This window comes from Mobula birostris, chromosome 3 (assembly GCF_030028105.1).
Source record: "Mobula birostris isolate sMobBir1 chromosome 3, sMobBir1.hap1, whole genome shotgun sequence".
NCBI classification, from domain to species: Eukaryota; Metazoa; Chordata; class Chondrichthyes; order Myliobatiformes; family Myliobatidae; genus Mobula; species Mobula birostris.
In genome coordinates, this window is record NC_092372.1 from 216,991,355 (window position 1) to 217,003,631 (window position 12,277).

A 12,277-nucleotide genomic window follows, 5' to 3' on the forward strand; every position below is an offset into this window, starting at 1 on the left:
GTTCACGATTATTTGCACTATTATTTTGTTTGCTTTTTGATTCTGCACGGGAGAGCTCAGGGAAACTGGCATCAAATTCCCTGTATGTGTCCACATACTTGGCGATAATCAAGGACTCTGATTCTGACTGTCTCTACTTCTCACAGCATTAGTGAAGCAGCCATCATAATCAAATACCCCACCCACCCCTCCCTCTCCCATTGTGCAGAAGATACAAAAACCTGAAAGCACATACCACCAGGCTCAAGACAGCTTTTATCCCACCGTTATAAGACCATTGAATGGCTCCCTAGTACAATAGGTTAGACTCTTGACTGCACAATCTACCTCATTATCATTTACCTGCATTGCACTTACTCTACAGCTGTTACACTTTATTCTGCAATCTGTTATTGAACATGTTCGACCGCAGTGCACTGTGTAATATTTGAACTGTATGAACAGTATGCAAGACAAGTTTTCACTGATCTTGGTACACATGACAAGGATAAACCAAGACCAAAGTGACAACAATGCAGTAAATAACAGAAGTATAAATAACAGAGTCTAAGAACATGGCAGCACCACCAGAAAGGGGATATGAGAGAGGTAACCGGTTCAGAAGTTACAATGTACAAATGGATGGCTGGGCCACAGTTGGAGTATTGTGTGCCATTCTGGTCGCCCAGCTATGAGAAGGATGTGACGGAGCTGATGAGGGTGCAGAGAAGTTTTACAGGAATGTTGCCTGACTGGAGTTAAAAGGAGAAAGTGGATAGGCTGGGATTATTTTCTAAAAAGATTATAATTTAAAACACACTGTACAAAATGCTGGAGGAACTCAGCATCTATCTAAACAGTTGACATTTGGTCCAAGACCTTTCGTCAAGACTAAACTAAAGATTAGTTTTATTTGTCCCATCGAAACATCAAAACATACAGAAAAATGTGTTGCTGCATCAAATCAAACCAGCCAGGATTGTGCAGGGCAGCCCGCAAGTGTCACCACACTTCCAGAGCCACAAAATTAGAGTGAAGGAGGCGGATAGGTGTCATTACAGAGAACATAAAATCCCGAGAGACATGAGGAGATAGTCACAGTCTTTTTCTCCAAGCCAAACTAGAGAGCATAGATTTAAGGTAAAACATCATTATGCGCCATGTTGTATAACATTGATGGTCGTGGTCTTCCATCTGTCTATGACCATGATGGTTCCTGGCAAATTTTTCTAGTTTACCATTGCCTTCTCCTGGGCAGTTTCCTTACAATATGGGTGACCCCAGCCATTATCAATACACTTTTGAGATTGTCTGCTTGGTATCAGTGGTTGCAAAACCAAGATTTGTGATATACACCACCTGCTCCCATGGCTTCACGTGGCCCTAAGCAGGTCCTACACCTTGCCCAAGGGTGACCTGCAGGCTAGTGGAGGGAAGGAGCACCTTGCACCTCCTTTGATAGAGATGTATCTCCACCCCGCCATTCATTAAGGTGAAAGGGGAAAGTTTAAAATGAGACCTGGGGAGCAAGCTTTTCCCTCAGGAGGTGGGGGCTATATGGAGCGAGCCGCCAAAAGAGGTAGCAGAGGCGGCTACGGAGGGGGGAGAAGATGGCAGCACGACGACAGCACCCGCGGCCTCTTCGGTGATGAATATCTGTTATTTGTCAAGTAGGGGACCGTACATAATCCTGATTTGATGGAGACAGCTCGGAGTTTTCAGACGGATGCTTCCAAGTTGACGGTGCCTGGAGGATTATGGCAGGGAGTTTCTCCCTTTTGCCGCCTGCTATCAGGGACTCGGGAGTCGATCGACTCGGGACTTTGAGAACTTTTTTTACTGTGCCTATGGTCTGTTATTTATCAAATTATGGTATTGTTTTGCACTGCTGTAACTATATGTTATAATTATGTGGTTCTGTCAGTGTTAGTCTTGGTCTGTTATCACTCCAGAGAAACATTGTATCATTTCTTAATGCATGTATGCATTTCTAAATGACAATAAAAGAGGACTGAGTGTTCTCATAATCTAATCTAACTATGTTTAAAAGATATTTGGACAAAGTACAAAGTAAATTTATTATCAAAGTACATATATGTTACCATATTCTTGCCTTGAGATAGTTTTTTGCAAATAGTCACAGGAAAAAATTACAGCAAAATATAATGAAAAACTATACATAAACAGACAAGGACTGAAAAATCAACCGATGTGCAAAAGATAAATTATGCATATAAAAATAATACCAAGAACTTGAGTTGTGTAAAGAGTCCTTGAAAGTGAGTCTATAGGTGTAGAATCAGCTCAGAGTAGAGGTGAATTAATTTATCCACGCCAGTTCAGAGGCCTGATAGTTGAAGGGTAATAACTGTTCCTGAACCTGGTGCTGTGAACCCAAGGTTCCTGTACCTCCTTCCCAACGGTAGTAGCAAGAAGAGAGCAAGGTCTGGATGATGCATTCTGCTTTCTTGTGGCAGCTCTCCGTCTAACGCATGTACATGGATATGGGCCCAAATACAGGCATATGTGATCAACGAAGGTGGGCATTTTGGTCAGCTTGAACAATTTGTGCTAAAGGACCCGTTTCCATGCTGTATCTCTCTGGATCTATCACTTTATCAATATGGGCAGGGCATGCAATTGAAGTTTAGGGTGTGGATCAGGATAATTTTCCCCAAATTACATCCTTCTCAGAGGCGTCAACGTATCAAATTCTTTGTTAGGTTAGCATGTGTATTGTTCATACAGACTGTGAGCATTCATCTCTGGGAACAACATAGCTCCTGTCAAAGCTGGTAAACACAGTGCAGATTTTATAAGCTCGGCCTTGCTCTAAGTGCCGTGGCATTAAATATTGTGAATATTTTAATTCAAACCACTCACGGCAGAGCAATATAATAAATCAGTCAGGGGCAGAGTTGGCTGCTGTTGATTAAGGGCAGCTGTTAACTCCGTCAACTACCGGTAACCTCAGCCAAGCTACAAAGGGCTCAGAATATTAGCCGGCATAAAGAAATGAGGCTTCACAGTAGGTCCATAATTTTTTTTTAATATATGCTATCCGTAAAGACATCACTACAGATTATGATCTGTAGCAGAGTAGACTTGATGGGCCGAAGGGCCTAATTCTGCTCCTATGTCTTATGGCCTTAAGATTATATGACACATGTACATCAAAACATTGAAACATACAGTGAAATGTGTCAACTACCAACACAGTCCAAATACGTGCTGGGGGAAGCTCGCAACTGTTGCCACGCTTCTGGCACCAGCCGACTCTGCCCACAATTTAGTAACCCATATCCGTACGCCTTTGGAATGTAGGAGGAAACCAGAGCTCCAGGAGGAAACCCATATGGTCATGGAAAGAACGTACAAACTCCTTCCAGGCAGCAGCAGGGATTGAAGAGTGGTCACTGGCACCCTAAAGCATTAGGCTAACCGCCACATCACTGTGCCACCATGTCATGAGCTGCCTGAATGGGGTTTGTGTTGAACTTCTGTGTTGCAGGGTGTTAGATGAACTCGCCAGCAGATAGGTTAGATTTAGTTTCTTTCTACTTTGGTTTCTTCAGTCTTATCTGCTGTTAACTCCTAACAAACTGTGGCTGCAATTGATCCAATCGTTGATCACTGGTGCAGTAAAGTGTTACACTACTGCAATGCTACCATCCCATTGGAATGGCTCAATAATTCCCTCTCAATCACACTTGTGAGGATATCATTTTAAGCACAGAATTTGGGTGAATCTGTCCTCCAGGCGATGAACTTATCAGTGAAGTAGTAGCAGAAGAGAACATGGTCTGGATTTTGGGATTTTTGATGATGGATCAAAGTTCAGAGTAAATTTATTATCAAAGTGCATATATGTCACCATTCGAAACCCTGACATTTGTTTTCTTGTGGGTATACTCAATAAATCCAAAAGCTATAAAATAATCAATGAAAGACTGCACCCAACAGGATGGGTAACCAGTGTGCATAAGGCACAAACTGTGCAAATACAAAAGTAGTAATAATAGTAAATAAATAAGCAGTAAATATCAAGAGCATAATATAAAAAGTTCTTGAAAGAGAATCCGTACGCTATGGGAACATTTCAGTGATGGGGCAAGAGAAGTTATCTCCACAGGCTCAAGCGCCTGCTGAGTGAGGGGTGATACCTGTTTCTGAACCTGGTGGTGCAGGTCCTGAAGCTCCTGTAGCACCTTCCTGACGGCAGCAGCGAGAAGGGAGCATGGCCTGGATGGTGAGGGTCCCTGATAATGCATGCTGCTTTCCTGAAACAACATTTCACATAGATGAGCTCAATGCTGGGGAGGGATTTACCTCTTAGCTCCTGAGACCGCGTTAGGGAACTGGAGATGCAGCTCGATGACCTTCGCCTGGTCAGGGAGAGCGAGGAGGTGATAGCAAGGAGTTATAGGCAGGTGGGCACACCGGGGCCACGGGAGACAGACAAGTGGGTCACAGTCAGGAGAAGGAATGGGAAGAGTCAGGTACTAGACAGTACCCCTGTGGCTGTACCCCTTGACAATAAGTACTCCTGTTTGAGTACTGTTGGGTGGGGAGACAGCCTACTCGGGGAAAGCAACAGTGGCCATGCCTCTGGCACAGAGTCTGGCCCTGTGGCTCAGAAGGGTAGGGAAAGGAAGAGGGAGGCAGTAGTGATAGAGGACTCTATAGTTAGGGGGTCAGACAGGCGATTCTCTGGATGCAGGAAAGAAACTCGGATGGTAGTTTGCCTCCCAGGTGCCAGGGTCCGAGATGTTTCAGATCGCGTCCACGATATCCTGCAGTGGGAGGGAGAACTGCCAGAGGTCGTGGTACATATTGGTACCAATGACATAGGTAGGAAAAGGGAAGAGGTCCTGAAAAAAGACTACAGGGAGTTAGGAAGGAAGTTGAGAAGCAGGACCGCAAAGGTAATAATCTCGGGATTTCTTCCTGTGCCTTGTGACAGTGAGTATAGGAATAGAATGAGGTGGAGGATAAATGCGTGGCTGGGGGATTGGAGCAGGGGGCAGGGATTCAGATTTCTGGATCACTGGGACCTCTTCTGGGGCAGGTGTGACCTGTATAAAAAGGACTGGTTGCACTTGAGTCCCAGAGGGACCAATATCTTGGCGGGGAGGTTGTTGGGGGGTGGGAACCGAACTGAAGAGACTGGGGAAGAGAAGGTTGACTCACACATAGAGAAAGCTTGTAGACAGTGCAAGAGGGAGGATAGGCAGGTGATAGAGAAGGGACTCACTCAGACTGAAGGTTTGAGATGTGTCTATTTTAACGCTACTGTGGGAGGCAAGGGAGGAGATTGCTAAGCATCTGGTGATGATTTTTGAAACATCAATGTGGACGAGAGAGGTTCTGGATTATTGGAGAATTGCAGATGTTGTTCCTTTATTCAAGAAAGGGAGTAGAGATAGCCCAGGAAATTACAGACCAGTGAGTCTTACCTCAGTGGTTGGTAAGTTGATAGAGAAGATCCCGAGAGGCAGGATTTATGAACATTTGGAGAGGTATAATATGATTAGCAGTAGTCAGCATGGCTTTGTCAAGGGCAGGTCATGCCTTACGGGCCTGATTGAAGTTTTTGAGGATGTGACTAAACACATTGATGAAGGAAGAGCAGTAGATGTAGTGTATATGGATTTCAGCAAGGCATTTGATAAGGTACCCCATGCCAGGCTTATTGAGAAAGTAAGGAGGCATGGGATCCAAAGGGACACTGCTTTGCGGATCCAGAACTGGCTTGCCCACAGAAGGCAAAGAACGGTTGTTGACGGGTCATATTCTGCATGGACGCTGGTGACCAGTGGAGTGCCTCAGGGATCTGTTCTGGGACCTTTACTCTTTGGGATTTTTATAAATGACCTGGATGAGGAAGTGGAGGGATGGGTTAGTAAGTTTGCTGATGATAGAAAGGTTGGCGGTGTTGTGGATAGTATGGAGGGCTGTCAGAGTTTACAGCAGGACATTGATAGGATGCAAAACTGGGCTGAGAAGTGGCAGATGGAGTTCAACCGAGATAAATGTGAAGTGGTTCATTTTGGTAGGTCAAATATGATAGTAGAATATAGTATTAATGGTAAGACTCTTGGCAGTGTGGAGGATCAGAGGGATCTTAGGGTCCGAGTCCATAGGACACTCAAAGAAGCGGCGCAGGTTGGCTCTGTGGTTAAGGAGGCGTATGCTGTATTGGCCTTCATCAATCGTGGGATTGAATTTAGGACCCTGGTCAGACCACACTTGGGAGTACTGTGATCAGTTCTGGTCGCCTCACTACAGGAAGGATGTGGAAGCCATGGAAAGGGTGCAGATGAGATTTACAAGGATGTTGCCTGGATTGGGGAGCATGCCTTATAAGAATAGAACATAGAATAGTACAGCACAGTACAGGCCCTTCAGCCCACAATGTTGTGCCAACCCTTAAACCCTGCCTCCCATATAACCCCCCCGGCTTAAATTCCTCCATATACCTGTCTAGTAGTCTCTTAAGTTTCACTAGTGTATCTGCCTCCACCACTGACTCAGGCAGTGCATTCCACACACCAAGCACTCTCTGAGTAAAAAAATCTTCCTCTAATATCCCCCTTGAACTTCCCACCCCTTACCTTAAAGCCATGTCCTCTTGTATTGAACAGTGGTGCCGTGGGGAAGAGGCGCTGGCTGTCCACTCTATCTATTCCTCCTAATATCTTGTACAGTATACCTCTATCATGTCTTCTCTCATTCTCATTCTCTCTAGAGAGTAAAGCCCTAGCTCCCTTAATTTCTGATCATAATGCATACTCTCTAAACAAGGCAGCTTCCTGGTAAATCTCTGTACCCTTTCCAATGCTTCCACATCCTTCCTACAGTGAGGCGACCAGAAATGGACACAGTACTCCAAGTGTGGCCTCACCAGAGTTTTATAGAGCTGCATCATTACCCCGCAACTCTTAAACTCTATCCCTCGACTTATGGAAGCTAACACTCCCTAAGCTTTCTTAACTACCCTATCTGACTATGAGACAACTCTTAGGGATCTGTGGACATGTACCCCAGATCCCTCTGCTCCTCCACACTACCAAGTATCCTGCCATTTACTTTGTACTCCGCCTTGGAGTTTGTCCTTCCAAACTGTACCACCTCACACTTCTCCGGGTTGAACTCCATCTGCCACTTCTCAGCCCACTTCAGCATCTTATCAATGTCTCTCTGCAATCTTCGACAATCCTCTACACTATCCACACCACCACCAACCTTTGTGTCATCTGTAAACTTGCCAGCCCACCCTTCCACCTCCACATCCAGGTCGTTAATAAAAATCACAAAAAGTAGAGGTCCCAGAACCGATCCTTGTGAGACACCACTAGTCACAATCCTCCAATCTGAATGTACTCCCTCCACCACCACCCTCTGCCTTCTGCAGGCAAGCCAATTCTGAATCCACCTGGCCAAACTTCCCTGGATCCAATGCCTTCTGACTACCTTTTTTGAACAAGGGGACAACATTCGCCTCCCTCCAATCCTCCGGTACTATTCCCGTAGACAACGAGGACATAAAGATCCTAGCCAGAGGCTCAGCAATCTCTTCCCTCGCCTTGTGGAGCAGCCTGGGGAATATTCCGTCAGGCCTCGGGGACTTATCCGTCCTAATGTATTTTAACAACTCCCAACACCTCCTCTCCCTTAATATCAACATGCTCTAGAACATCAACCTCACTCATATTATCCTCACCGTCATCAAGTTCCCTCTCATTGGTGAATACCGAAGTGAAGTATTCATTGAGGACCTCGCTCACTTCCACAGCCTCCAGGCACATCTTCCCACCTTTATCTCTGATCGGTCCTACCTCCTGTCATCCTTTTGTTCTTCACATAATTGAAGAATGCCTTTGGGTTTTCCTTTACCCTACTCGCCAAGGCCTTCTCATGCCCCCTTCTTGCTCTCCTCTGCCCCTTCTTAAGCTCCTTTCTTGCTACCCTATATTCTTCAATAGACCTATCTGATCCTTCCTTCCTAAACGTCATGTATGCTGCCTTCTTCCACCTGACGAGATTCTCCACCTCAATTGTCACCCATGATTCCTTCACCCTACCATTCTTTATCTTCCTCACCGGGATAAATTTATCCCTAACATCCTGCAAGAGATCCCTAAACATCGACCACATGTCCATAGTACATTTCCCTGCAAAAACATCATCCCAATTCACAACCGCAAGTTCAAGCCTTATAGCCTCATAATTTGCCCTTCCCCAATTAAAAATTCTCCTGTCCTCTCTGATTCTGACCTTTTCCATGATAATGTTAAAGGCCAGGAATAGGTTGAGTGAACTCGGCCTTTTCTCCTTGGAGCGATGGAGGATGACAGTTGACCTGATAGAGGTGTATAAGATGATGAGAGGCATTGACCGTGTGGATAGTCAGAGGCTTTTTCCCAGGGCTGAAACGGTTACAACAAGAGGACACAGGTTTAAGATGCTGGGGAGTAGGTACAGAGATGTCAGGGGTAGGTTTTTTTCTCAGAGAATGGTGAGTGCGTGGAATGGGCTGCTGGCAAAGGTGGTGGAGGCGGATACGATAGGGTCTTTTAAGAGACTTTTAGATAGGGACATGGAGCTTAGTAAAATAGAGGGCTATATATAAGCCTAGTAATTTCTAAGGTAGGGACATGTTCGGCACAACTCTGTAACTGGGTCGAAGGGCCTGTATTGTGCTGTAGGTTTTCTATGTTTTTAAAATGAACTGGGGTGTATCCACTACTTTTAGTAGGATTTTCCACTCAAGCGCATTGGTGTTTGCATACCAGGCTATAATGCAGCCAATGTATTCTCCACCACACATCTAAAGAAGTTTATCAAAGTTTTAGATGTCATGCTGAAACTTCACAAACTTCTAAAGAAGTTGAGGCGCTACTGCGCATTCTTCCTAATTGCACTTGCATGCTGGGCCCGGGACAAATCCTCTGCAATAACACTGAGGAATTTAAAGTTGCTGACCCTCGCCAACTCTGATCCCCCAGTGAGGACTGGCTCACGGACCTCCAGTTTCGTCCTCCAGAAGTCAAAAATCAACTCCTTAGTCTTGCTGACATTGAGTAAGATGTTGTTGCTATGGCACCACTCTGCCAGATTTTCAACCTCCCTCCTATATGCTGATTTGTCACTACCTTTGGTCTGGCCAACCAGGGTGGTCTCATCAGCAAACTTAAATACAGCACTGGAGCTGTGCTTAACCTCACAGACATAAGTATAAAGCGAGTAGAGCAGGAGTCTAAGCACACAGCCTTGTCATGCACCTGTGCTGATAGAGATTCTGCTTTTGTGTGGCAGCACTCCCATGAAAATGTACTCAATTGTAAGGAGGGCTTTATCTGTGATTGACAGAGCTGTGTCTACTTTCTGTAGACTTTTCTATACCAGGCTGTGATACAACCAGTCCGTTTACTCTCCACTGTGTATCTGTAGAAGTTTGTCAAGTTTTAGATGATATAGTAAATCTACACAAACTTCTAAGAAAATAGAGGTGCTGCATTGCCTTGTGATAGCACTTATATGTTGGTCCCAGGACAGATCCACTGATATGGCAATGCCAAGCAGTTTGAAGTTACAGACCCTCTCCACCTCCGATGCCCCAATTAGGACTGGTTCGGTTTCCTCCTCCTGTAGTCAATAATCAGCTATTTGGTTTTGCTGACGTTAAGTGAAAGGCTGTTATTGTGACACCATTCAACCAGATTTCCAATCTCCCTCCTACATGCTGATTTGTTACCACCTTTGAGTTGGCCAATAGCCACAATGAGGTAGCCTGGGAAATTAAAAGTGGATCTTTCATCATGTGGAAGATCCATTCAAAAGTCCATTAATCTTGAGATGCAGTGTGACTGAGAGGCTAGTGTTGTGTGCTTTCAAGCTCTGACCAGGATCGGTGGTGAATCTGATCATGCTGGCAGGTTCCCCAAGGTAGTGGGCAATGTACACAGTCAATGGCTGTGTGACGGATTGGGCTGAGTCCACTACTCTGCAGTTTCTTCTGGACACGAATCTACCTGAAACAGCTTGATATGGCATCTGTGATACCATGATGCATCTGGATAGGATGTTTTCCTTGGTGTTTCATGGGCACGAGCCTCCCCACCATCAAGGTCATATTCAAAAGGCGGTGCCTCAAGAAGGTGACACCCATCATTAAGGACCCTCACCGTCCAGGAGCTCATGAGGGAGGAGATATAGCAGCCTGAAGTCTCACATTCAATATTTCAGGAACGCCCCCCCCCCCCACCCCCCCACAATCAGAACTCATGAACATTACCTCACTATTTTGCCCTATCTATCCATACACCTAGTCACCTATCTATTTATTTCTTATTGTAACCTATAGTAATATTTTATGTATTGCAGTGTACTGCTGAAACAACACATTTCACAAGTCAGTGATAATCGATCCAATTCTGACCCTGCATCTTTGCGTGTAGTTTTTGGTTGATTCTATTATATATAGGGGTGGCACAGTAGCATAGATTAGATGAGGACAATCAGTCCTTGTTTATTGTCATTTAGAAATGCATGCATTAAGAAATGATACAACGTTCCTCCAGAATGATATCACAGAAACAGGACAGATCAAGACTAAAACTGACAAAAACCACATAATTATATCACATAGTTACAACAGTGCAAAGCAATACCGTAATTTGGTAAAGAGCAGACCATGGGCACGGTAAAAAAAAATTCTCAAAGTCCCGATAGCCCCAACATCTCACGCAGACGGTAGAAGGGAGAAACTCTCCCTGCCATGAGCCTCCAGCGCCACAAACTTGCCAATGCAGCATCCTGGAAGCACCCGACCGCAGCCGATTCTGAGTCCGTCTGAAAACTTCGAGCCTCCGACCAGCCCTCCGACCCCAAGCACCATCTCTGCCGAGCGCTTTAACCCCACCCTGGCCGCCAAGCAACAAGCAAAGCCGAGGACTCAGGGCCTTCCCCTCCAGAGATTTCGGATCACACAGTAGCAGCGGCAGCGAAACAGGCATTTCAGAAGCTTCACCAGATGTTCCTCCGTGATTTCACGTCTACCTCTATCAAATCAGAAATGTGCACAGCCCCCTACTTGACAGATAACAGATATTCATCACCTGAGTGGCCGCTTCACGCTGTGTCACGCCGCCATCTTCTACTCTCCTTATAGCGGTCATCACAACACTCTACAGCACCAGCAGTAAGATCGGGATTTGATTCCCACTGCTGTCTGTAAGCAGTTTTCTACGTTCTCCCCGTGACCATGTGGATTTCCTTCGTCTGCTCCGATTTCCTCCTACATTCCAAAGATGTATGGTTAGAGTTAGTGATTTGTGGGCAAACCATGCTGGTACTGAAAGTGCGGTGATACTTGCAGCTGCCCAGTGCAATCCTAGCTGATTTGATCTGACACAAAATGACGCATTTCACTGTATGTTTTGGAGGTACATATGGCAAATAAAGCCTTTTTTTATTTTTTTTTAATAGAAGTGACAATAGTGGCTATATATTACAGTGGCAACATGTATGTCTATATCTATCTGGCAGTAGGTAATGGAAGTGTTTGGTGGAGGGTGTGTGCTGCTCGTGTTGCAGGGATGGCAACAACAGAGGGAGCCCTTGCCACGGAGCTGGTGTTTACTTGGGAAACTCTTGGCAGGAGTTCAAAATCTCAGCGAGAGATAAGGAAAACACCTGTTGAAAAATTCATCAGCCCTCTTCAATTTTATTCAAATTGCTTTGTTCAGAAGGGCAAGCAGTTTGGTACAATGCTGGTGAAGGACTTGCAACCAAAGGGCTGAGCCATTGCTGTTAACACACTTCAAATCACACCCATGGAAACCAACATGGTGCCTGCAAGTGAATCAGAATATGGTTTAATATCACTGGCATACATCATGATATGTGTTGTTTTGCAGGAGCAGTACAGTGCAATACATTACAAGAAATACAGTGGATTCAAGTTAATTGAGCCATCAGTTATTTGGGACAATTCTTACAGAACAAAAACTAAATCAGGAACATAGCCACGATTCCCAGTGTTTATTTGGGACACTGTGCCACTTCATTGGGGCAGAAGGCTGTTGCCGAACAGTTTCTAAGTAGTGTCAGTCACGTGCAATTGCATGGCTGTTAGACACTACACTGTACTTAGAGCAATCAGTTTTTAAAAATAGCATCAGTTGTGCCTGTTTGTGTTGAAAAAGCAGTGATTTTAGTCACTGATAGTTGGCAAGAAATAAGCAGCAAGGCAATTCGGAACTGTTTTGCTTATCGCGATTTCAGGCATTCAGGC